The 27,773-nt window shown below is 37.2% G+C and overlaps 1 long non-coding RNA gene across 2 annotated transcripts; it reads right to left on the reverse strand.

The window, feature by feature from the left end:
- LOC120509896 lies at positions 1–27,735 on the reverse strand. 2 transcript variants are annotated; one of them, XR_005629362.1, is made up of 4 exons: positions 27,601–27,735; positions 22,717–22,875; positions 22,086–22,255; positions 1–786 (listed from the first exon to the last, which is right to left on the reverse strand). It is a non-coding gene; the product is annotated as an uncharacterized LOC120509896 (long non-coding RNA). The 2 variants fall into 2 exon arrangements; XR_005629361.1 differs by lacking the exon at positions 1–786 and adding an exon at positions 10,818–11,297.
- Between the last annotated feature and the right edge of the window lie 38 nt (positions 27,736–27,773).

Consider the following 27,773-nt stretch of genomic DNA (forward strand, 5'->3'; position numbering starts at 1 on the left):
AAATCAATACAGAGTTGGAATTTATATTTGAGAAGAATTGCCTGGTGGCAAATAACTTTTCTCTCTCTGTGCATGTAAGTTGCAGATGATCTACAGCCTGGAAACCATATTCAAGTTAAGTAGCAGAATAAAAACTGCACAAGGTACATGACAAAGCTTTTTTCTGTACAATATTTCCTTCTGTAGCAGTAGGAAAATCTATTCAGTGACCAGCCCTGGTGGTTTAGCAGGGTTTTTTTTCACTTGGGCAGTTACACCAGTAAAGTCAGACACGGACTGAAATGAAACAACCTGCAATTGCTGTTAGAATTATATCAGTAACTGCTTGCCATGCCAGATATGTCAATAACCAGCTGTTTATGTAGAAATAATCTGTTTTGCTGTTATGCTTCCATTGTATTTAGCCACATTCTTGTTATGACATTCACTAAACAACCACTAGAACCCAAAATGTCATTTTAGAGTATTTTGACATCACTGAGAACAGCAGGCACAAATGTCTGAACCTAAGTTGACTGTATAGATATATTGGGGAGCTACACAGGGATGGAAAAAAAACCTGAGCAGCATTAAACTTGCCTCCTTACACCGATTTTATATTTGTGCTGTAGCAAATATAATTTCACCAAAGTAAAAACGTAGGTGAGATTTCATTTTCCTCCACATCTGTGGTTTTTTTGTAGTCATTACTAAGAAAACTGATGAGCTTTCAGCACCATAAAGGTCCACCAGGTCCGCCTGATGATGTCTCCATAAGGTTTTTCAGCTCTTTTTCTTGAGGAGTTCCTGTGCCAACACAGAAAAAATAAGAAAAGTGAAAAGTCTCAAAAATAGTATTTAGTTACATTGCCTTAAATTGGCTAAAGATACAACAGATATCTGCTGTGGCCAGACCACACGAGCCTTTAAAACACCAGTTCTACCCAGCATTTCTTAATTTGCATGGACTCACACAGCAGAAAAACAAACAAACAAATAATCAAACAAAGGAAAAAAAAAATGCAAAAAAAACCCCAAACCAAGAAAACCTGAAAAACAAAAACAAAATAAAACAAAAACCAAACAACAAAAAAAAAAAGGAATCAGCTTCAGCAGCAAACAAAAAAAAATACAAAAAAACCCAAAACAAAAAAACCACCAACAACAAAAAAACACAAACAAACAAAATATCAGGAAAAAACTGTTTGCCTAACAAAACCAGCTTCAGTAGAGGAATCCCCTGGTGGTCTGCCATGGGGCTTCCTCCTCTGGGGAAACAAACTGCCATTATCCTACCTGGGATTCAAATCAAAATCAGATTACATGCTCACTGTGTGCAGTGCTCAATCTTTTCTCCTCTGCAAGCGTTTATAAGACACGGGGTATCCTTCACCAAGAAGAGAACACATAATGATAACATATTTATGAAACTTAAGTGGTTCAATTATTTTCATCCCAGTAGCTTTATGAGAGAGGTAGAAGTATGAAACTCCACGAAATAACTCAGAGGAATTATTACAATGCTTGTGCATTACTACTAATTCCACCCTATTAGATGATACTATATCTTTTCATAATGAAGATTAAATGCAGCAGAAACCACATAATGGCAGAACTGCTGTAGATCAAATTGAGTCTACCATAAGAAAAATGATCACTGATCCCAAGACGTTATGGAGTAGTAAACTTAAATTGTGCTGCTTTTCAAGTTTATGTGACTATGATTATTTAATTTTCCTTTGTGCCTGCTCAAGTATAGCTGTTATGCGACTACACATGAGAGAACCTGAAATTAATTTGTCTGTATGAGATCAGTGACTGTACAAATTCTTATGAAAACTAACATGCCATGACAATAGTAATTTTGATAAAATTACAGCAAGAACTGCAATTCTCTGCCATCTGGCTGTCTCATCATAACTACTTTGATGTGCTTTTTATTACTTATTTACTTACTTCAACTACTTTAACAGTTGTTTCGGAGCTTAGAAACATTAACTGCCAAGCAATATTAAAGAAACAGCATTGCCAAAGCTTAACATTAATTCCTCACAGAAGTCTCAAACAATCTAAAATCATCTTTAATTAAAGCCCTAAAAATGATAGATCTACTCCATAATAGATCTACTTTATGAAGCAGACACATTTTCTATTTCATATTTTAAAATGCAAATATGTATCAGTTTTCAGAGTAGTCTGATTAGTTTATTCAAAAGTCTGAATGAACTGCCAGACTCCTTTCATCTTCCCAAATAAAACCTTTCAATTACTTTTGGAATTGAGTTACATATTTACTTAAGGCACGACCACAATTAACAGACTGAAAGAGAAGTGTATCTAGGTACATTTTTACAAATAAGGAACCCATTTACTTGAGGTCAGGGTATCAGTACTGTGCATTTCTAATTCAATCATATTTATTCCAAGGCAAATCATCTCTTTGGTGCCTTCTTATGAATACTAACCAGCCATCATGATTTATCTTCTTTATAAGGGGTGGAGAAGGTCAAATACTGCCTTTATGTTACCACTGCAAATGTGTTTGCTTGGTAAAGGTCCTGATCTGAAAACACAGAACTTTTGTAATTTTATACCGTAATCTAGCAGATTTCTGAGATAAACCCCAGCACATCCAAAGCTCAAAGAATCTTGGCTGTTCTCCAGGAGCTAAGGACATTTTCCACATCCCTTGGAGAATTATTAGATCGTAGTACACAACGTGGTTCCAAACGTGTGCGCACGAGGTGTCATCTACAACGTGGTGATTTAGCACATGTAGATTTTATAGAAATATTGGATTTCTGAGTACACAACCACCAAGAGTCACACCATGGGTCTGAGAGAGATGTCCTTGAGGCTTGGGGCTGTGACCACTTCCCTGGGGAGCTGTGAGGGGTGAAATCCTGCTCCCCAAAAAGCCACATGAGGTTAACCCATATGGACCTGGTTTGGCTTTCACCCCTGAGCCCATAAAATCCACTCCCACTTCCAAAGGGTGGCCAAACCCTCCTCTCCTAGTGTACAGCACCAGCCCACTGCGTTAGCTGAGCTCAGGAACTCTAGGAATTAACTGTAGGAATTAATGCCACAGAGGTCAAATCTGTATCTTGGGGTCAGGGCAAGGACCTGGAATGGTGGAACTCCGCTAACAATGCTGTATTTCACCTTCTGTGAGCTCTAAACTTGCAGGGAATTACATAAAAACACCCCCAAAACAAAACTAAAAAAAAAAACCCAAAAAACAAAACACACAACCCCAAACCCCCCAAAAGCGACAACTAAAACAAAACAAACAAACACCCAAAAACCAACCAAAAAAACCCGAGCAACCAAACAAACCAACAAAACCAGCAAACACAACAGAGAGAGCTGCCATCAGAAACTCACAAAAAACACAACCCAAAACCCCCCAAAAGCAACAACTAAAACAAAACAAACAAACAAACACCCAAAAACCAACAAAAAAAACCCAAACAACCAAACAAACCAACAAAACCAGCAAACACAACAGAGAGAGCTGCCATCAGAAACTCCTTGCAGATGGCATAAAATAGCTTAACTACAATTCACTGGGAGCTAATTTCAGTCATTGCTAATACATGCTGGGTAGAAAATTAGTGTCAAACAACAAAATGGCATAATTTTTTAAAAGCATTTGGATTCAAGTTTCAAATAATCTCTATTAACCAGCATTCAAGTTTGCAGATAAAAATCTCCCCCACAGAATTACACGGTACCAGCTTTTCCTTCAGTTTTAACAAAAAAAACAGAGGATGTTGAACATTATTGTTAGATTGTAATAATTAGAGTAGTGAAACATATGGCTATATAATACAGCCAGATATTTATGTAGTGACTGGACAGATACAGCATTTTGCTAATTGTTTGCTTATCTGAGTTGTTTTTCTCTGCTGAACAGAGTGGAATGTTTCTGCACAGAGCTTTTCCTTTTATTCTATATTTGATCCCTCCCTAAATTTATTAACACAGACCTGCCTGAATAGGCCATGATACTGAAATTATGGGGACAGAACAGGATATCCAGATTTGCTGCCCATGTCTGTTTACTCATTCTTGTAAAAAAAAAATAAAATCTTTCTTACTTTTTATCTGAAGACCCAAAAATTAGAGGGCTATCAATTGCACCATAAATGGGTATATCAGAAAATCTGCAAAGACTTTTGCAAAGACAAAAAATTAGACTCATTGCAAAAGTACTTCTCAAAAGGAGCAGGGCTTTGCTTTGGTAACACCACATATGAAGATTTCAGCAGCACACCTGCATTATTATTTTTTTATTATGCTTTCAAACTTCACAGATTAATAGCAAGTTGAAACAGGTAGTAATGGAGGTACTCTCTGTACATCTAAGATGTTAAACCACAGTTTGCACCTGTAGAGAGTTAAGACTGCAATACTATTAATTCCATATATAAAATTCTGCAATACTGTTACTTCTACAGGGTTTCCAAAACTTGGGATTTTTTTTTTTTTCAATTAGAAGGTGAATAGTTTTTGGAAAGAATAATGGATTTATTTTTAAAAATAAATTTACTCTAGGTTCTAGTAAGAGTCAAGCAGTGGGTTGCATAAAACTGAAGATAGGAACTTGGCATTAAAAAGACCCAAATCATTTTTGCTTTCTGTTATTGTAAAATTAGAGAGCTTCGTAAAAATTAGAGAGCTATTGTAAAATTAGAGAGCTTTCTGATCCGTTTCGCACTGACACACATTCCTAAACTTGACCTGTGTTTATAACAGCCAGAACACATAACATGTGCAAAAAAAAAAAAAGCCAAATGCTGAGGCAAATTAAAGGAACTAACAGCAATTTAATCTGTAACTTTCTAAGACGTTTGAATATAATACATTCTACTTTAACCTTTAATTCCAGTATTGTCATTCCATATTAAAATTCAGCATTCTCAAGTCCATGCTTTAAGTGAAATCTCTGTTGGGCTTTCTATTTTCCTCCAAGCAAACTGCAGAAGGATAAACACTTGTTAGTTAGAAAACCAAAACTGTTCCAACTCTAAATAATATCAATATTTTAAAGTGCGTTTTTGCTATGAAAATAATAATTACATGGCAAAAACATTCAAACAATTATGCTGGGACAAAACTCTGACTTGGGAGATAATGGATAGAGCCAGCAGGGACTAAAATGTGCAGCATTTCCTGGTCATTTACTCACTGGAAGATTTGAAAATCAGTTTATTCATGGGAGAAAAATAACCTATTGCCACCAGTCCTTGATCATAAAACACATAGAACTTTAAACTCCCAGTGCAATATTGAAAGGAAATAAATGTGCATCTAATCAGCTTTGCCCTTCATAGCAGGTATCACTTTGGCAATCAGGAGCACACTGTGGATAGCAAAAATAATGGGAAGACAATATTCTGAGTGGGGAAAAAAAAAGCCTCCACACTTTGCAAAATACACAGGAAGACTGTAACCACAGGTGGCTATTTCTGCTGACCTAAAACAATTCCCTAAAACGGTGGCTGTGATGCAGCCAGAACACCAAGGGCATGTTTTCACTTTAACTTATGCATTCTTCTGGAATCCTGAGGTCTGAGTAAACTGCACCATCCCAAATAACCCTTCAAGATGCAAAGGCAGGCTCACACCGACAGCCCACAAAGAGGTGCATGAAATGACTGCCTCTTATTGCTGAAATCCCAGAGAACCATTTCTCTTTACACGTCTCCATCAGGAATTTGTTTTCGCTTCCACTTGAGAGAAACCTGACAAAATGGAGCAACCTTAGCGAACAGAAAGGCAATTTTCATAAAATGCACAGTCAAACTGGTAAAGGCAAAATCATCTAAATTCTCCAATTTTTACTTCAATTTGAAATAAAATAATGTGAAATACAGTCATTGTGGGTTTCTCATAATAAGACACATTTTACAGGTACTAACACCAATAAGTAATGTATATGAATTTGCTGGCAATTCCGAACTGCTTGTCTTTCATAGGATTTCTTATGGCTATTTACATTTTCACTCAGTGAAAATCAATTACCTTCCTGCAATAAGCCTCATTTGCTACCTTTGAGTATAATAGAAACACCATTAGGATGATGACATTACCCAAAAGAAGGGCACCACACAGTTGGTAGACATAAATTAAGGACCCTTTCACATATGCATTAGAAATACTGCTGTGACTGAAATATGCATAAAATCTGTATCTATTAGAGCTATTAGCGCGTGCCGGTGATGATTTTGAAGGAGGGAGGACGAGGGGGGAGATGGCGATCCGCTACTTCGACAAAATCATGTATTTCCTTTTTTTTTTTTTTTTGTGTTAGTGTGTGTGGCTCTTTTTTCCCCCCCTCTCAGGATGCACCACTGATGCAATAAGCAGAGGCCCCCAGCTGAGCTGATTTTGGAAATGCCACTGAGCATGGCGTGCGCGCTTCACTTGGCTTCGCCAGCGCTGGGCTCCGCGGCCGCTCTCCTGCCGCCCTGACCTCCGCTGCTCCGCGGATGTACGCCTGGCTGGGGCCCCGCTCATGTGGAAAACACCTCCTGCCCATCAATTCACGGGATTTAGGGACGTTTAACTTCCATCAGGGCTCCTCGGTATGGCAAGGGTAACTTATTACCGAGCGTTAATGGGACTAACGCCGAGGGCTTTGTGCGTGCTTGGGGGGGGAAGAAACTAATTTAGAGATTCCGCCCTTGGAGTCTGTGAAGCAGAGGAAGATACTTCTGAATGCAGTTATTTTTACCTGGGCTCTTATGAGCTTAAGCAAAGCAAAATTATAACGCAGTGTGATGATGTATTATGTACTAAAAGTGTAAAATGCAGGTCCCTCCTTCCTGCTTCCGTACTCGTTTGACATACCAATGAGCCCATTAGGAATAAGAAAAATATTGGGATGCTGTTTCTCCTACAGGACTGCTGATCATATTTGTCATGTGATTTCAAAAGAAAAGTTTGTTTCTCTTGTAAACATAGCAAAAACTATTTGGTTCTACCAGTACTGAGGAGAAAGGAAGGTTTTAAGGTTGCTCTCACCACTCGAAAAGTCAGGACAATCTCAGTCCTACAGCAGGCATTCTGCTGACAGTGCTACGAACAGAGTTATTTCCACCAAACACCCAACATAAATGTGTGAAAACTTGCCAAATTACCAAAGACGGAAGTATTTAATGTGCAGAAGTGTGATCCAGGACTTCTGGCATTCCATAATGAAGAGCCACGTTGGACATGCAACAAAAGCAGGAATCTGGGGCTCCTCTGCCTTATAAATGAGTCAGGAAAAGGTGCTTGGGAAAGGCAAATGGAGGGGAGAGGAATCAGATCTGGGCACTGCCCTCTGCACTTCCAAGTTCCCTGTATTTTGAGCCTCCTTCTCCACTGCGGTTCTGTACCCTGACAGATCAGAGAAAGTGCCGCACAGAGTGCTTGGTGCTGAGCAAGCGGGTATTGTCAAAAAGGCTCCCTAAAAACCAAACATTAGTTCCTTTTGCTTAGCCAGATGGACAAAGGTTTCACTGTGTTTGAAAAAAAAACTCTGCTGAGAACCGTGCAAGCTAAAGCCCACAGATCAACAGCAGAGTTAGCAAGATTGTTCAGATTGCCAAGAGTAAAAAAAGGATTCTCCTAAAACCCAGTCTATTTATACTGTTATTTTCATAAAGTTCCCATTAAAGCTTGAACTAAAAGAACATGGAGTATTTCCTAGGTAATATGCCTTCTAATGTATTGCATTTTTCTGTTAGGCACAAAAATAATAGCTGTATAAGTTTGCTACATGTGATTTCCAAATAAGCTTGGTAGGAATAAAGTGTTACTGAGTTCTTAAGGAAAATGCAGTAAAGAACTAACCTTTTCTATATTTTTTTCCCCTAGGGAAAAAAGACCAAATGGATAAAAAAGTCATCTTACATTATCTACTTACAATGTTGTCTATTTACATTAAAAATTCTGATTGGCAGAGGAATGTTCATACCTCTTTGGACATTTCTATTACTATAATGTACAGTGGAAAATACGCAGAATGGATGTGCCTTCAGATTAATCATTTAGACACTATACATTTCATAAGTTTAAAGGTCATAACAGCTGAGCAAATAATTTCCATCAACATTTTAAATAAGATTATAGGATACATAGATTTTTCATTCAAACTGGGCAGAATCTGTGCAAGGTATTGTGGCATTGCAGGAAATTATCTCTCTGAATGAAGAAGACACTACAGAGGAAAATACAGAAGTTCTTTAAATAAAAAGCAAATAAAACCACCCACTTAAATATTAGATGCTTTTTGCATTATCTTGAGTAAAGGTAATTCTAAAGACCTGTTTCATTTTAAGGACACATACAAGTGCTACATTTATTCAAATGTTAATTGAGTTTTTTAAACATATTTGATCTTCTCTTAAAACACATCTATAGAGCCCTTTAAAAAGAACATTTAAGCAAAATATCAAAGGATTGTCTTCTCTGAAGTCACTGTAAGAAAATAGTAAGATTTTGGAATTTAAAATTTCTATTTATTGCAAATGTATGTCCCTAAGTACAAAACTACCAAGAGCACTAAATATATTGCTTTTCTTCCTCAGAAGATTGTTCTGATCTTTACTACATAAATATATGTGAAGAAAAACATTTCTTATTTTCTGGTTAAGGTGTTCTCTTACATGTAATTATTAGCAATGCTTAATAAATTATTTTATAAATGCCTTAATTAAATAATTGATGGATCTCAACCTTGAAATTACATAATCTAGCTAGTAATTATAACTTTTCCTGTGAAAATTTTTGTCTATATTGGAAGCAGGACCTGGTGAAATTGATGCATTTCCTTCCCTGCTTCTCCTTCATCCCAACCTCCCATTGCCTAAAGCAGAGGAGAATGAGTAAAAATTCTGGCAGATCATGAAATAAACAGTCTAAGAAAACACTCATTCTATCACAAATACATTGCAAAGTCCAAAATAAGTATGCTTTATACTAAAATCAAGGAATAAGGCAAGAAAAGCCCCAGGAATTTAATATTTCCAAAGAAACTGGAAAAAGAAAATATGTTTTATTATACTTCTCCTAATTTAAAGCTATTGGAAGTGTTTATTTGAGTTTAGTGTCACTTCCTGCTGAATGGGAGACAGAGAGCAGAAAATGGAAAGGGACCCATCCTTCTCCATCTCACTGCCACTTTTCAATTCCAATCAGAATCTGTGCCCAGTCCTTAGAGCTCAGCCCAGCTACCCCACAGAACACAGGCACACTGCAAAAGCAGTCCTGCTGCAAGTCAAGTGTTGCAGCAATGCTGGGATCCCCCAGGAACCAAATTCAGCACCTTCACAGCTGCTCTGCACTACCAGATAAGCTCAGAGCACAAAGACCAAGGACTTGGGGCTTAATTTTATAAGGATAACACTAAACTCCATCAATGTTCGTAAGTCGATGTAAAATGTCATCTACAATCCATGAAAAATGACTGTTTGGGAAAATAAAACCACAGAATGAAAGCTAGGAATCTGAGGCTGAATGTGAATTCCAGCCTTTAGCTCCTTTGCTTTATGTGATGGATTTCCACCTAACTCATTTGTACTAACAAAATTCCTTCCCAGGGATTTGAAAGAACCCACTGATAAGTTTAGTCTAGATGCTTTGATAACTTAGATGTTGCTTCTTCAAGTGACATATTTGATTATTTTTCTGGCACTTTAGATGTGCTGCAGGATTCTGATTCCAGGAAACTCCCCTGATGGTCCTGGAAATCTCCTACTGCTCCATTTGAATGGAGTGCTTCCAAAACCCAGCACTGCAGCAGAGTCCCTTGGAGAGGCATAAAATAGAAATCAGTGGTTTTTGCAATGTTATGCCACCCCTCTCCTGGCTTCCACTGCAGCCCTCTGCACCTCACAGCCATCAGTTTTAGCTCAGCTAGATGGTGCAGAAACACTTCTACAATGTTTACCAAACTTTATCCTTATTAGAACAAATCTATGTACATAAAAGGGAAAAAAACCTCCAAAAGAAGATCTTTGTTCTTATGCTTCTTTAGAACACATTACTGTGTTTTCTACAGCTTTTGTAGGAAAAATCCTCCAATTATTTTGTAGAAAAAAACCTGCAGTTATTTAACTCCAGTTGCCTGCTGAAGAACCAGATATTGCAATAAAAGAAGGTCCCATGGAAGCCTCACCTGCACAGCAGATCAGTGCCAGGACAGCAGATCATGGTTTGGATATTTTTGGAAAACAGACATTGAAAAAAACCCGCAAATACCCCTATGCCACTGTTAAATCCATGAACAGCAGCAGTTCTGGTTCTTGCCATATGAAAAAGAACACAGAGGAAAACTGGTGGAAAGCATAAAGAGACACAAGAGGCGTGCAGTGCTTTTTTAAGAGAGTGAGGAGAGTGTAACTCTTGAGTGTGGAACAAGAAAGCAGGGACCATGACGGCAGTGGGTGAGCAAGGAGAAGGGACTAAGATGTCCCCTGGCCTGGCTGATCACTGGGTATTTCAATTTTAGAAGTTGCAGCTGATCAGATGATCAGGCTCCAGAACAAAGCAAGGAACAAGTGCCTAATTAACCTGTGGAATAACTTGACACAAAATGCTGCAGCTACTGTAGGACTACAATTTTTGAGCCAAATCACAGCGGGCTTTTAAATTTCTTATGCTAAGAAATGTTTCATTTCAGCAATAGAAAGCAAATTAAAATATACATATGTTCCAACACACACAACTGCAGCATTCCTTTGAATTATTTCTGTTGAGGATTCATTACACATTAAGCAAAATATTCTTTAAAAATTCTTTTTAATGGACTGGAATAATCATAATTATCACCATGAAGAGACACCACCACACCCCCCCTTTCAAAAATCCAAACCCATTATCCTCATCTGCCTCAAAACATATGTACACACTGTAGTTCAAGCCACTGCCATGGCACAGTTATCTCACATTCAGGGTACTAATAGGATGATGGTTCTTGTTCCTGGGTCAGTGAGCAAGCCAAAGCTGCCTAAAGTCACACTCAAGCTTGGAGAGACAAGAAAGAGGGATTTGCTTTTTTTTTTTTTTAGCAGAGGGAAACAGAACTGGTTGGATTTTGCTGGTTCCACACTGTTTTTTCTTTGTGTGTGTGCTCTGCTTCCTGCCCCAGCATAGCTGTGCTGGTGATTTTCCTGCCTCCAGGCCTGCAGGTCAGGGCTTGAAGGACAAGATAAAAACTTAGGCTCTAATTCAGTGGTGCCACAGAGGCACAGTGCTCGTAGGGGAAGAGCAACCACACTGTCAAAGGTGTCTTCTTTGGATGAAACACTGAGCAGAGGTCCCTGCTGGCAAAGTCAAATGAAAAAGGAATGAAAGCGCCACTGCAAAAAATGGCTTTTGAAAATGACTGACACAGAGTTCAAAAAGAAAGCCAAAGTTCTGATGGCTTTCTTATTTAGCTAACATTTATTTTTACATCTGCCTTTCAATATTTATGGAGGTCTGGCAAAAATAAAAATACTTATATTTTCAGTTTCATTATCAGTTCATACTAGTGTAATTAGACAATAAAACCTCTATCTTTTTAAAATTGATGTGCCTTGCATTGATCAAAAATTAAGGCGCATAACCAAGTAGAAAAACAATTTCTATCCTTTTTTGGAAAGAGATTCAAATTGAGTCTTGGTTTTCCCATTTTAAAGTGTTTAACTTACCATTTTCATGTTGGCAGCTGGTTATTACTGCCAAGTGTTTCTGCTGGTCGGCAAATAAATGAACCATTTTCAAAGTGAATGGAAAATGATAAAATAAAAATTACAAAACAGATAATAAAGTTATGAAAATGATAAAATAAATAATTCAGTGAGCACTAAACTAAGCTTTACCTGAAAGCAAACAACTAGCAGTATCTTGAATACTAAGCTGAAAGAAAAAAAAAATTAAATAAAATTCCATATTCTAGCAATCAAATAGAAGTGCACTGGAAGTACAGTTTAATTTTAATACATTTATAAACAGCTGTAATGATATTGGTCAACAACAAAACACTGGACAACAAAAACGAAATATTGAAATTCCTAAAGTTGGGGAAAACCTGACATTATTTTATAGAAGAGAAAAACTCACATTTTGATTCTTAGCTTTATTCCATGTAGCTGTGGCAAATTCTTAAAGATCAGAAAGTAAAGTTAATAAAAAATTAAACAAACCTACCCACAAATGTTATAATTTCTGAGTGGTTTTGTGTGGAAAATTGTCATGTGCAATACTGTGATAGACACAACAGCACTGAATTAAAGCAGCAACTAAGCTTTCATCAGTATAGTTTTTTCTTGAGCGTGGAGGGAAATAAATTAAGTATTATTATGTTGACAGAAACCTTAAGTTGTAATAAAAGTGTTTGAACTAGGAATGCTCTCCTTGTAGGTACAGTTCTCTCATAGGAAATCCTGGTCAGAAAAACCAAAAAGGTGTGCTAAGGCCAAAGTTTATGTTCAGAGGAAAAAAAAATAATCTAAAGATGTTATTGAATAGCATTGCAACAATAAAATATTGGCCCAGGCCTATTAAAAAGGCCTGCACTGTTTTTGTTGAGAGGTTGTACAATTATTTACCAGTCCTAACCATTAACCATTCACTTGGAATACCTTACAAATGTTTAAGGTCCCATATTGTCCTATGGAAAACTCATTGAAGCTTCTCTTAAGCTCCTGACCCCATTTCAGAGTACTCAGTTTTGGATCCTGCATGTTTCAGGTGTGTTTGGGAACCTAGACAAGCTTAAAAAAACCCCAAACAAACTGTGTTAAAGCTCTTAAATACCAGACTTTCCTCTCAAACAAACTTAGAGTATACAAGAAAAGGCTTGCAAGTTGGAATGCAAAAAAGGGGGTTAGAGTATTATACACTCATTTCAGGATATCAATCAGTTATTAAAAGAGTATCAATAATTTCAGAGTATTCATACACTTCTGATATTTCAGAATACAAACCTTTGCCTGGCAAACACCCTTGGAATGAAACACAAGATTCCCCTGGAAATGAGGTGAGCCAAGGTGAAGTAATTTAGACAAAGGCGTTCCTCATTAAACAGCTTTGCAAAGTAACCACACACAGCTAAACCAAGCTTCACCATTGCATGGAGGGGGATAAATTCCTATCAAAAACACTGGGAAGGTGCAAACCTATGCAGCACAAGGGGAGTGATGGGAGTAAATTGAGCAGACAATGTTTTTTGGCTGAATGTCAGAAAAAATAGTCCTAAGAGAGAAGACAACTATTATACTGCAGAAAAGCCACCCCCAAGGGAAGTGATGAAAGTCTCATTCCTTCAGTCCTTTGAAAGGGAATTAGGTACTGCAGAAGATGCTGTAGAAAACAGTCCTGTGCTTTAAAAAAGATTTTTAAATGACTGTTACACCTTTCTCCTCTCTCATTCCTGACATTTTCAGAACATGACTGGGGGAGCACAGATCACACATGGCAAGGAGGGAAATCTCAGTCTGCCTTTGGGTTCCCTCCCTGTTTCCTGCCATTCCCACCTTTCCCATCACCTACAGATGGCTGCAGGAGCAGGGGGCAATTACAGATTACACAATTACAAATTAATCTCTGCTATTGCTGCAGAAGCCTTGAGCTGTGCTCCAGCAGCACAGAACTAATTTTCTTGTCTTTGGGAGTGGGAAGATTGGCTGTGCATTTGTCAGTTTTATCTTTGTCAGGGTGTTTGTAGGGGTGATGCTCAATATAACAAGCTAAGTGAGTAAAACAGCATTTCTCAATTTTAATATCCCAAGACTTTGCACTGACATGAGGATTGCTGGCAAAAAGCCTCCTTATAAAATTCTTTTGTCACATATTGCATTATAAACCTATCAGACACTCTCCATTTCAGGCACTGACACATTTTCTAACCTTTTCTCACTCTAAGGCTCAGAGTTTTCACATGGCATCAAAGAAGAAAACACCCACCAAAAATTCAAAGTCAATCCCATCCCATCTGTTGCATTTTAAAGCTTTATCTCAAAAGAAATTCAGCCCAGTTCCTCAGTTTCACTGTCACTTCCTGATACACATACTTTTAGCAAGAAAAAGGGGTGCTGTAACTGTTGTCCAAGGTAATAACTACTTTTTGCTGTAATTTAGGATAAATTGTCATCTTTTACCTTCACCAATTAAATTATATCTGGATAATAAGACATGATTACCTCAATATATAAGTTAAGAATAAGCACATTTCTCTCTCTTGTATCACTTTACCCAAAAAGAAAATGTTTTTTTAAAAAAAATGCAAGCCCAAACACACAGAAAACACCCCAAACTACACAAACTCAAAAACCAGCTTACAAACAAACAAACTTGGAAAAAACATCCTCAGGAGAGCGTTTGTGCACGACTCTTAAATTTGTTTACTATTGTTTTGTATTCTGTACATTCCCAAAAAATTAATTTGTGAATAATGTAGAAATGTGCAAAATTGTTGTGAAAAAATATCTTCTTGCAAACTTTTCATTTGAAATTTTCAGTATCTTTTTATCCTTCAAAACTGACAGATCCAAGAGGCAGCTGTTGCACTTTCTTGGGAATTTAAGACTGATTTACAGTTTTCCAATAGCTGACATTTTTTAACTGTGATTGTTCTATTAAGACAATGATAGCAAAAAAACTAAGTTTATATGAGTGAGTGCCCAACCAGCAAATAAAAGTTGCATTTTCCCTTCAAGAGCATTACCTATATGACAATATTAATTCATATAAAGAAATTATAATTTTTTTGTTTTGTTTTTTGGGTTTTTTTGTTTGTTTGTTTTGGTAAGTCCATTGGACTTGAAACTCAAGTGAGTACAAAAAATCTCTGGAAAAGAAGGGATAGAGTTTCCAAATAAAACTGTCAACATGTGTAGAAGTCGAGGCCCACCATCTCTGCCACTTTTCAGTATGTATTAACACACCATTATTATTTTTTGAACAGTAGTTTAGTACAAAAAATAATGCCTTTAACTGTCCTAAATGCATACAGATACATGTAAATAGATATGACAGCAGGGCAATTTCTCTGCAAACAACAAACAAGTTCAAAGATCTGACAGATGTTCCTCTGCAACTCCATGGCTTCAACCAGCACCTGTGGCATTATTAACCCCTTTTAAGAGAAATAACAGATTTCAAGAAGATCTGATGGAAAAAAAAGCTTTTGGTGCCAGAGTTCTCATTTTCTCCCACCAGAAATAATGTTGTGCCATTTCAGATTTTGCCAAAACATTCACCTGCCTCTCACAAATGTTTGTAGAGCTGAGCAGCTTCATGCAGAGCTCTGCTGTACAGAGAACTCCTGCTGCTGCTGTGGACAGCAGTGCTGCTGTCAGCTTCAGGGGAAGCCAGAGCTGTGCCCTCTTTTGTTACCAAAGCCCACAAACCCAAAACTCAGCCCTTTGTGGTTTGTTTTCTACAACAAAGAGGGGTGTCAATACTTGCTGTAAGGTGTGGTATTTTCTGAGACCCCTGTCATAGGGAGGAAGGAATGATGAATCTGACTCCATGTTTCTAGAAGGCTAATTTATGGTTTAATGACGTCATATTATATTAAAGAATGCTATACTAAACTATACTAAAGAATAGAGAAAGGATACAGACAGGAAGCTAGAAAGATAACAACGAAAACCCATGACTCTCTCCTCCAGAGTCCAACACAGCTTGGCCCCAGTTGGCCAAGTAAAAACAATTCACATGACACCAATGAAACAATCACCCGTTGGATAAACAATCTCCAAACACATTCCAAAGCAGCAAAAGACAGGAAAAGCAAATGAGACAATACTGTTTTCATTTTTCTGAAACTTCTCAGCTTTTCAGGAGAATAATGCTGGGCAAAAAGATTTTTCCAGAAAACATGACAGTGACAGTAAGGCAGTGATGTTTTCTGGTTATGCTAAACATTATTTAAACTGATCTCTCTCAGTCATGAAGGTACCCATACTGTTGGAAATGTCCAGCTTCAGGTAATTTATCAGTATAGAAATGGCAACACCCGTTTAATTCCCACAGCTGCACTTTTAAGCAGGAAAGGGCACAGGACTGCACTGGTGAGAAGCAAAAAAGCAAAAATGGAGCAACAGGACCCATTGTTGTGTGTGTCCAAAGACTCCATCAGCTCAGTTAGGCAGTGGTTGTGAGCTGTCTGCTAGAGCAAGTTGCACACACTTCCACAGCCCTCAAAGGAAACAGTTCAGAAATCTCTGTCCTCAGAGGTAAAATATAAGTTGCTTTTTCCTTGCATGTGAGCGCTATCGAGGACAGCTTGAACTTGAATAAGAAAAAGTGTAAATACAAAAAAAGGCAACCTAAACCTCCCCCAAACAATTAGTACTAAAAAGCTTTCAGTTCCAGCATGATGTTCTTTCAGTCTAGAGAGTGCAGTCTTGAATATTCAACTCCTGCAAAGTAATTTGCACCAGCCTACTCCAAGCATGTAACAACTTAAAAGCAATAGGGTATAACAACCATGCAAAAACTTCCACTTTTTTTGAAATATCTTCACACATTTTAAGCAATTTTTTACTAATTAATTTTTCAAAAGTCAAGATTTCACTTTGTTCTTTATCATCATTCACAAATCAGCTAAGAACCCATTATGAGAGCATTTATTTAAGAGTCTCCTAGCTGAAATGCTAATAATATGAGCAAAGTTACCCAAGATTTAGCACCGCTGTACCAGCAAAGACATGCAGTTTTTGGTCAACCTGCAATGATAATTGTTACTTTTAACAGTAAACAAATGAGCAAGGTTGGGTTTATATTGTAATCTATAATTTTTCCATAAATCTAATAAATAAATAAATGTGTATAGTTTCTTTATACATATTTTCATATAATAAATATAATACCATTAATTATATTAGATTGGCATAATAAAATTACAGAAACACAAATATCAATATAAATATAATTTAGCCATAAATATATATTTTACATATTTATATTTATAAATATATATAATTTATAATTTATAAATATATTAAAAGCTGCCTAGTTTCATTGTTTACTGGAATATTTAAAATGTTATAACCAGATTTCTATATTACCATATTTATATATAAATGCATATTTTATATGCCATTTATATATTTATAGATATATAAATAGCTGCCTAGTTTCACTGTATACTAGATTATTTAAAATGCTATTACCATAAACTCAATGTTTTACTCCAAGTGTTTAGCAAATCTTTGGGATGGAGGGGTACCACCAGACACTGAACCCTGCTGCAAGTTATGCAGCTAAGACAAAATGATTATGTGAATAGTGCCAACAGGTCTTAGGTGGATGTAGAGAATATTTTCATTTACAATAATCATAAATCAATTTACAGTTATTACCTGTACTGCATTTCATTTATATGCTGTATAAATGCTGTATTTCAATTGAATTTCTTTAATGCCATAAACGCCAAGTAAATCATTAAAAGAAATGTCAGCTCTATCAGTGGCAGCTGCTGTTCCTGCAGAAAGAGGAGGGGAGGTGCAGGAGCAGGGCAGCCAGCAAAGCCCACAGCGCTCTGCAAAGTCACTAGTGGGAAAACAACAAAGGCCTTTCCATGCAACTACCACAGATGTGCCCAGAGCCAAACTGTCAGAAGCAGTTAGGGTGACAGCCACTCACAGTTCATTATTTCCTTCTCACAGGTCACTGGGTGACAAGCTGGGTCACCCTGCTTTGTCGGCTGCTCCCAACTTCCCCACAGCCCCCCGGTTCTGATGCCGCCGGAATAAAGGTAAGCTCCTGGAATTAGTACAAATATCTGCAAATGCTCCCTGCAAACGGGAGCGTGGTGTTTAGTACACCTTCCTTTTCAGATGGAGAGATGGCAACCCTCTCTGTGCTGGATTTGTATCTGTACCAGATACAGCTACTAGAATCATTTTGTCAGGATGTGACTAAAGCAGATAATGAAAGCTAATTTGTCACCAATTGGAAGTTTTAACTTTTAGAACACTCACATGGCAGATGCATCATGAAAAATCATTGCAACTTGGGAAAAGATGCTTTTCTCAGAGAGGACTTTCCTCAAATAGAATTCTGAAGGGTTACTTAAAATGAACACAGACAACACAGTCTAAAGCACACATTCTCCTTTGTTTTTTGTTATGTTTTGTTTTTTCGGTTTTTTGTTGGGGTTTTTTTTTTTTTTTGTGGAATGTGTATAAACAGATTTTTTAAATACTCCAGTAATAAATTAGTGCTTCTAATACATTCTTCTTCTGTCTTCATGGAGTAACCAATTTACAATATAGACATAGATAATGACTTTTTCCTCTGTTTTGCCCACATGGAGTTTAAAATTGGTTAACAGAGTATCAAGAATCAAGGTCAAGCCTTTGCTTAGCTGTAACAATGGAAGTGGGAGAAGGTTTCCATTTCCTTGGGGCTATTTCTTAGTCATTTTCCCTACATTAGCAAGTCTTACAAAAATGTAACAACTGAATTTGTCCAAGTGATTCAGAAAAACTAGAATGAAACCAAGTGTCCCAGATGGATCTGTGTCAGTAGTAAATGTGACAAGGTTATCAACATTCTGACTCAGATCCAAGAGAGCTTGTACCTAGCATGCACCCAGCTTGGAGCATAACTAAATTCAGGTCTGGGTTAGAGACCAAGTACCCAGAAACTTGTGAGAGCAAGTTACTTAGAGAAACAAAGTGATCCAATAAGGCCTGAAACTAAAACTGCATCAAAACAGGTGATTAGTTTAGAAGGGTGACCAGCACCTTTCAAAGGGACAATTCTGACATTGAATGTACTGCTAGGACAGCACAAATCTGTTGCAGCTGATACAAGAGCACCATCTTACTTTCCTAGTTGGGCCCAACATATAAAACCACAACAATGAGAGAAATCATTTAAAACACTGCCAGAAGTTACAGAGGTTACATTTCCACAACACTTAAACCATTATTATCTTGACCCAGCAAAGATAATATGTCGTTTTTAATAAAACTGTCCATTCCAAACTATTTTTGAGTGAGAGGAGGCAATGTATTAGCCATCTCCCACACACAAACAGTGGGAATGAGAATTAGGATGGCAAGGAAACCAGTGGTCATTAGTCAATTAAGTCATTAGCTCTTGTGCACTGAGGGAAGAGCACAAATCACAGTCACACAACTCAATGCTCTGCCCAACCTTATCCTAAAAGCCAAGTCTTGCCAGCAGCTTGGACCCTCCATGTCTGCAACTACCTTGTGCTGGGTTTTGGTCTGTCTGGGACTTGTCCCTTTTTCCTCCATGGTATTTGCTGGAATGGACAAGTTTTCTGCCTTTCAGACAAACTCAGGGGTTCTCTCAGGTAAATCAGAGAGGAGGCTCATGCTGTTCTCTCTTACAGGCATCATGTATCATGCAAAGTGTCAAAAGTGTGAGATGCATTAAGTAAACAACATTGGAAAAACACTCGGTAAGATGTCTGCAAAGATGCTAAGGACTTGCTCAGACTACTAACATGAGACACACAAAAAACTCCCCAAAACTACAACTTCATTTCACTGTTACCTTAATACATGTCAGAGGAACATGTAAAACTTGCTGAACAATGTGCAGGTAAGACAGCGACTGCCTGCAGCCTTCAACCAGCTACGATAAATACGGAAAACAGTCTGAAAGTATGAAAATTATGCAGACAGCCTTGCAACCTAATTAATTATATCCTTTGAAACTTAACCCTATTATAGTGCTCTGCCTACCCCATGTTATAGAGTAAGGATTTCATTGGCTGTTGTGGCTCACTGTCAAAGGGTGGCTGCTCCTCAGGAACCAAACACTAAATTGGACATAGCTGAGATGTATGTTCCTATGAAACTAAGCTGGAAAACAAAACCTTTAGGGCAGGACTCAGTAGCTTAAAGGGAAACACTGGCTGGTGTTTGGGACTGTCACTGTACCCCAAGGATGTGCATAGTTCCACAAATCCATCACGGTGCTGGCAGGAGACTTGCAGCACTCCAAAGCAGCTGGATGCCTGGTGATACCCCACATAACACCTCAAAACCCCTCTGCACACCTGTGTCTGCGCAGCTGAGTCTCCTTCCCTCCCTCTCAGCAAAGCAAAGTTTCACCAAAATTGACAAACCTGTTGAGCAGGGCTGTTAACCAAAAGAATTTCACAAGAACCTGTTGAACCTTGCAGGAACAGTGATCATAATCCTCAATTTATCGACTCATGTAGCTGGACCAACTGAACACAGGTATCTTTTCCTCTAACACACAGTTCATACCTCATTTGTGCTCCTGGAAGTTTTACACATTAGGCAGAATTTCTTTGCTGTTTGGAAATTGAACAGCTTTTCAAGTCACAGGAGATAAAACCCTGTCTCCTTATCTTACATCACTTTTCAGTCACTGAAAGGATTCTACAACTACAGAGTGGGATGTGGCAGGTGTTTAACAGAATACGTTAGTACTTTTCACAATCTAGTGGAAAATTGCAGAAAAGGGATTTCAAATCATTTAGTACCTCCCTAACAGTGGGAACTGCAAAAGTTTTGCATTAGTTATAATTGGTATTTAATGCCAAATATTTCTGACAGCAAAATAATGTTATTTTGGTATTAAAATGAATTTTTATACATCTAATTCAAGTTCAAGAAAATGTTCCAGGCTGCAAAGTCTACTTTTGGAAGATCTTGACTGCAGAGAGCTTTCTAAATCAAATACGTTTGTTCTGCAAGAGATTTTTTTGCTTAGTATTTATACCCTATTATATCCTGAGGCTAAAAGAACAGACATTTAGTTGGAAAATCTTTTATTTCATTGTACTGAAAAGAAGTTAAGTAGCTTTTAGTGACCCTGACATCACATGACATATTTAAAGCACGCAAATCCATACTCAAAGCACAGAGGAGCAAATGATGGTGGTTAAATCTTCACATTGCTTTGCAGATGGCATCTCTTGAAAGAGTCAATATAGTCAATAAATAGAGTTTACATTTTAAACATACAAGATGATTCACTAGTAGTTTAATAATTTATTTTTAACAAAGCTTCAGAGTTATTTGATCCATCAAATTACCCAAAATACAGGTGAGCTACCTCTACCTATGCAGCTCCTTAAAAGCTGCGGGCAGCCAACACTTTGAAATACCTCAGTCATGGCACAGCCTTCAGGCACATTTTGAAAAACATTTCAGGCACAAAAAGACTTCATATTTGTAAAATAATATTATAAAGGAATACCTGGAGTTGAAGTCCTTGAAGGAGGACTTTGAAAAACATTTCGAAAAACATTTCAGATAAAACCAAAAGTACTTGTAAAATAATATTACGAAGGAAATACCTGAAGTGGCAGTCCTTGAAGAAAGGCCAGAGGAGCCAATCTATGGCTTCTCTAAGGGGAATTCTTCCAAGGGAAGAATTACAGCAACTTAGATGAACCAAACCCTCTTGTTGCTTGAATCATCTCAAATTACTGCCATTAACAACAACTTTAGAAGTTCAGCTTCATTCCTGATAGCAAGTGATGCCTTGTGACCAAAATGGCAGCTCCATTTTTAATATATTTTGCTCTAAAAATACCTCCAAAACCACAAAGATAACCAGCCAAATGCCATTTCTAAAACACTGTTTCAGTTATCTAAAGAAAGACAAAGTCTTCTGCCTGCTGTCAGTAGAAGCAATTAAGAACACTACTCCTTATCTTTTACTGAAATTAAAATCCAGTCCTACATGGAAAGGGACTGTCACTTTGTGTTTTGGCTCAGCATGACTTTCAGGTTTCTAACAAAACCTTTACCATTTAAATTTAAGTCTTGTGCCACAAAATATGTCACAATGTTGGAACAAATCCAATTCATTTTTGTATTTTGCACCATGTGAGGTTTGTAGATAAAAAATTTAAAAGTAAACTTGCAATTGCTACCAAACATCATTCACCACATCAATCTTCAAAAGAATAAAAAAAAAAAAAGAAAGAAGCACATAAATGTCACCCCTTTTCATTAATTTTGGTCAAAAACTCTGTTTGCTTACCAGCCAGAGGGTTTCTGAGATATTTCAATAATATCCAGGAAATCAATCTTACATGAAACTGAAGGAAAACATCTAATGTCATTGAACAATAAATATCAGTTCTGTCAGTGGCTTACCTTTGAGCTGGGGCCTTAGGATGTTTCTCCTCTAGTTTCCTCACCAGTGCCACTGTCAGCTGTGCAGTCTGCCCCAGGGGATCTGCAGGCATTAAATGGGCGTCCAAAGGTCCTGAAAGTTGTTTCTGATTGGGGTTGATGACATTTTTTGGGGTTTTTTTTCCCAGAACCTAAGAGATGAAAGTGCAATTTATATATTGCTAATTATAATAATGTGTGTCTACTTTTTCAAGCAAGGCTGTTGATTAGCAGGAAATGTCAGAAATACAAATAGTTATGTCAAGATGCATCAAGAAGCACAAATCTAGAGATTTAGTGGTCTGGGGTTTTGGGGTTTTTTTGTTCGTCTTCCTTACTTCAGGTTTTTCCACATAGAAAATAAGAAATTTCCAGAATTTGCACTATAAGAATAAACTGCTCTGAGACACAAATGGATGTAATTTTTTCTTCTTCTATAATCCTACTATATTATTTGCCTTATTAAGAAAAACCTTATTAAGAAATCAAATAACAAAATTAAGAAATTTAAGAAAAATTAAGAAATCAAATAGTTTTGTTTTTTTTAAGGAAATAACCTTCCACACTGATATTTCTCTTTCCAAAACCTGTTTTTGAAAGGACTGTCTCTGACCTGCCTCTGGCTTAGTGCTGTGACCTCTTCTGCTGAGCTGCTGTCTGTCTCCTGATGAGCTGCAGCCCAGGCCCCATGGTGAATGTGGTTTTCTGTCTGGGTCACCTCCTCTCTTTCATTTAGCTCCTCTAGGTAGGTCAGGACAAACTCAGGGTAAGCCTGGAGGAAAGGACAAAGGCAGAGGAATAATGAGGAACAACATCAGCTACATCAGCAGAATCACAACAGCCCGAGCACCAGGGAACAGTGGGAGAAGTGGCTGCTGGTGCACCAATGTCACAGGAGCTCCTGCACGGACAGGCCTTTGTGTTCCACAAACTTTTCAAAGTCAGGGTTAAATAATGACCTTTTCATATGCACTACAATGAAAAACCAAAAGTACTGTAATATTATATATATATATCAGTTTGAGAATAAAGCCAAACAGCTCTCAAAATGAATATTGTTATATGTATCAGTTTAAGAATAAAGCCAAACAGCTCTCAAAATAAAAATTTTTGTAATAGAAAGATAAAATTTTGTATCCTTGGCTTTTGGGAAAATTTATTTAGTTATAGGTGACGTTTTTGATACATTTCCATGTGGTACATTAAAAGACTTTAAAATTGCATTTATTCCGAATATTATTATATATTTAGAAATATATATATGAAATATATTAGTTCAGAATATTCATAATAGTCTGAAATGAAGACACATACTACACAGAAAAAGCCTTTGTGATGGTTTTGAAATCCGAGTAAATTTTACTGGTTTAATTCCTCAATTCAGTCAATTTGCCTCATTAATGCTCTTTAGGTCCTTGCTTATGGGGCAAAATGCCCCAAATAAAAAAGACAATCATCAACTATGATCTGTTGACTTCAAGGCATTAACATCTCATCTACTTAGCCTTGTAAAATCCAGATTTTGCACCATGGAAATGTGTTTAATGTTATTTATTTTGCATTTTCTCAGGTGTTACTTCAATTCAAGCAGTAGTCACCCCACTATCCTCATGATGGAATGGGAAGAACTTACAGAAAACATTATTTATTTATGATTGAAATTTTCATTTAAGGTTCTTTGAGCAGCTATATTACTTTTAACAGAAAATACATATAGATATTAGGCAGACTAAATTAGACCAAGACCAGAGCTATGAAAATGACAGGTAACACTAACAAATTATACAAAAATCAATAATCTATTGTAACCTCGTAGTCACAGAATGAAATGTACAACAAGTACAAGGAAAGCCCCATTTTTCTGTTCCGTCATTCATTGAATAAACAGAAGTAATTCCATTTACAAGGCAGGTAACACAGCAGTAGTTAAACACTTGGGCCTATTTCCCAAAGCCAGTTCTGAATGGGCAACCCAGAGATTCAGTGAACCTTCTAAGCTCAAGTGGAAAGCAGAATACCAAAACTTCGAGTTTTGAGAAGACTTTTTTCCTTGTATCTTAAGAATACTCAGTAATATTAAAGCATTTAGTAGTTTTGATCTTGATTTGTACTGGAAAATTCCAACAGTTTAGCTTCAGTTGCATGGCATTTTCTTGAGCCTTCTCTCAGACTTTTCCCATGAGTGCAGTGATTTTCAATTTAGGACCACTTATATTTTACTTTAAAATAAACCCCTTCAAGAGCAAGAATACAATAAGCAGTAGGGGGCTTTTATTCCTTAAGGAAAAAAGTTCTTCACTGATCAATAACAGTGACTATCCTGCTGTTTATCAGCTTGTATGGACAATATATTACAAATATAATACAACACCCAATATATACAATAGATAATATATTCCAAAACATTTATCTCCTGCTTCATGGTTCCATCCACATTTTAATTCTGAGTAAATAAACTCAGATTCATAGTATATCTTCAGACTGATAATTGACTTGTACTTTCATTTATTTGGAGTTTTAAATTTACTTTTTTTCAACTTGTCTTTTGTTTAAGTTGTCCATAAGGTTTACCTGAATGAGAGCACATAACTTGACCTTTCACAAATATGAATACAATTAAATATTAATATTTTGACTAAAATGTAAGGGAAAATATCAAGATTAATTTGTTGTTGCTGCATAAGAATAGGTGGGAAAAAAATCGGTATTGAATTAAGGATCATCTCAAAAACACCAGATGATTTTACTGGATAGTTTTTTCAAAATATTTTATGTAAGTATTTCCACATAAATATTTTCTGATTGCATAGGGAAGTCATGCTCATGGCAAACACAGTGAGCAGTAGGTACTAGCTCCAAGAAAGTTGAATTTCCTTCTCAATCTGGATGTGTCACATATCATTACCCTGCACTGTGCTGCTTTCCTTTATGTCAGCTTTTGTTGGCCTACATATGCTGCAACTTAAAACAACATGACACTCCAGATAAAGTGGATGTGAAATACATGGAGAAACACACCATTTTCCAGGGAGCTCTGCTGTTAACCACTATCATCTTTCCTGAAAAAAAGAAACACAGGCAAGAACCAAGCAGTGTTGTAGTTATTAACTCTCAAAAACTTCAGAAATCTCCCTCCTCATGATACACAAACCACTTTTTTTTTGTATAAATAGCAGTCAATGTGCTTAGAGAAATAAAGAATTGTGCAGCTGTCAACTTAATTTATGGATCTGGATCATTCTGGAAAAACTCCAGTTAACGGACAGAACCATGGTGACCATTTCTTCAGAATATTGGGAGTTTCGCTGCCATTCAAACCCTCAATCTGACCAAACATACTGGAAAGGAACCTCTCAGCAGTTTATTTCTCCAGGAGAATATGTTTGTTTTAATCAACAATCTATTTTGAAAGGATTATTTTCTTCAGCTATGCAAGAGTAAGGACAACCAAACCTAATCAAAGAACATTTCACTATTTACTAATGTTTGGCCCTATTTGTTCCATAAATGAATAATTTTTATTTTGTGCTTGTTAACTGCTAATAGAAGGCATTAGTAGCATAACCAGCTTGAGCCCAGTGGTCTTAATTTCTATCCCAGAATGTGTTTTAAGCTTTTGTTAACCAAGATATATATAAAAGCAAACAACTAATTTTAGATACCAATGATTCTTTAGATTTTTTTTTTTTAGACTGGTCTCACTTCTAAACACTGACTCTTTGTCATCACAGGTTACTACACAGATGAAAGAATAAGGCTCATTTTTGCCATGTAATTGAAATAAATAAATAAGAAAAGCACTGCATTTCAAGGAACAAATCATTAAAACAAAAATTCCCTATGAAAATTATGAATAGGTTCTGTTCAATTTAAAAAGGTTTTAATAAAACACAGTATGTTTCCAGTTATTTAAGAAATATAAAATATTTATGGAAATAACATGAGCAATGACATCACAACACCAAAAGAGCAATTCATTGAAAGCTTCATTTTGAAAAAGGGAAGACAAAAACAAGTGAGAAAAACCCTCACAAAAATCCATTTCATGGGAAATACAAATACTTATGCTGTTTCCAAAACCCATGTTACCAGAGGTCAAAAATAAATCAGCAGATAAAGCAGTATTTATACTTGAAATAGCATGGTTTCACCAGGAAAGAACACTTGATTTCCGAAACTAACATGATAAAAAATCATCTAGTACAGTAAATAAAGATGTGGAAAAGAATTAAATCCTGTGCAGATTACTCTGTTGAATAAAAGAATTGGGAAATGAGTCATGCCTTAAGATTTTGGAGGGAAAATGAATTAATGTTAATAATGGTGCAAATTAAATCAGAAAACCTACTTCAACCAGAACAGTTTTCCAGCTCTATATGATACTGACAACACTAGACTTCACAAATCAGGTTCAAAATTATTGCTTTTCCCATTTCTCTTTTACAGCATTTGAACCCAAACCATATTAATTAAGAAAAAAAAGAACAGATTTCTGAAAATATATATTTTTTAATCTAAGACATACCAGTTCTGTTGGAAATGATCAACAATGCAACTCCCATAGCACTTCTGGGCTGCCCAAAGATGAAAGCATGTGATGAAGGGCATTGTCCAAATGCCTCTAAACCATTGTGGGAATTGGAAAATCCAGAAATTTCTACAGACACTGGAGGGTTTGTTTTGCAGCCTTGGAAGAAGTTTGGGTTGATGTAAAAATACAACACATGGACACTAAGCAGAAAAATAATGAACTTATGTTCCTATAGTTGTAGGTGAAAATATGCCTTAAGTGAGAAACTGTATTGGGTAAGATGGTGAAGGGTTTATAGCGTAGGGGTGTGCTTGTATAGAATAAATTAAGAGTTTAGAAGTTATAACAGAAGCAGATGTGTGCATGCGAGACAGAAGCCTATTGAGGAAAAGCACCCACAGTGCAGCAGAATTAAGTAAAGGCAAAATGTTAGAAGAGCAAAATACACCCTGTGGCAGCTGTCTGTTGGGTTAGAAAGTTCTGTATTGCTGTGTAGCAAAGAACTTGGGACTACTCTGAGCTGTGGCCGAGTTCTTGCTCCTCTAAAATCTCACAGCCTCTGAGGCTGATGTTTATCTGAGCAATAAATCGTTCTTAGCCCAAAAATAGTCCCATCCCTTCATCTCTGGCAGCAGCAATGATAAACCATGACAGGCCTGGGGCAGCAGCTGCTCTCTAGAAGGCAGTTCCAGCATTTGACCACCTCTCCACAAAGAAATGCATCCTCATACCCAGTCTGGACTTACCCCAGCACAGCTTTGAAGTGTTTCTGCTCACCACTGGATCCCAGGGAGAAGAGATTCCATGGTCTCCTCTTACCCACCCCCCCAGCAGACTGCAGAGAGCAACGAGGTCACCCCTCAGCCTCCTTTTCCCTGTCACAGCCGAGATGGCCACCATACACAGAGTGTCACCCCAAAATATCAGAAAGCTTTAAACATTCTCCCAAACACAGTAACACCTCACCTCATCAGAGGGCTTCAGGCATCTGCCCACACACAGTAACACCAGAGCACTTCAGGAGGCTGCAAATGTCTGCTCCTGTGTCCTTCAGCCCCCTTTATGCCCTGCTGTTGGTGCAGTGCCCCTGTGTGCCCTCTGCTCCCTGCGGGGTTGGGCAGCACCCCTGGGCACTCCAT

Source organism: Passer montanus, unplaced genomic scaffold (assembly GCF_014805655.1).
Source record: "Passer montanus isolate IOZ18808 unplaced genomic scaffold, ASM1480565v1 scaffold54, whole genome shotgun sequence".
NCBI classification, from domain to species: Eukaryota; Metazoa; Chordata; class Aves; order Passeriformes; family Passeridae; genus Passer; species Passer montanus.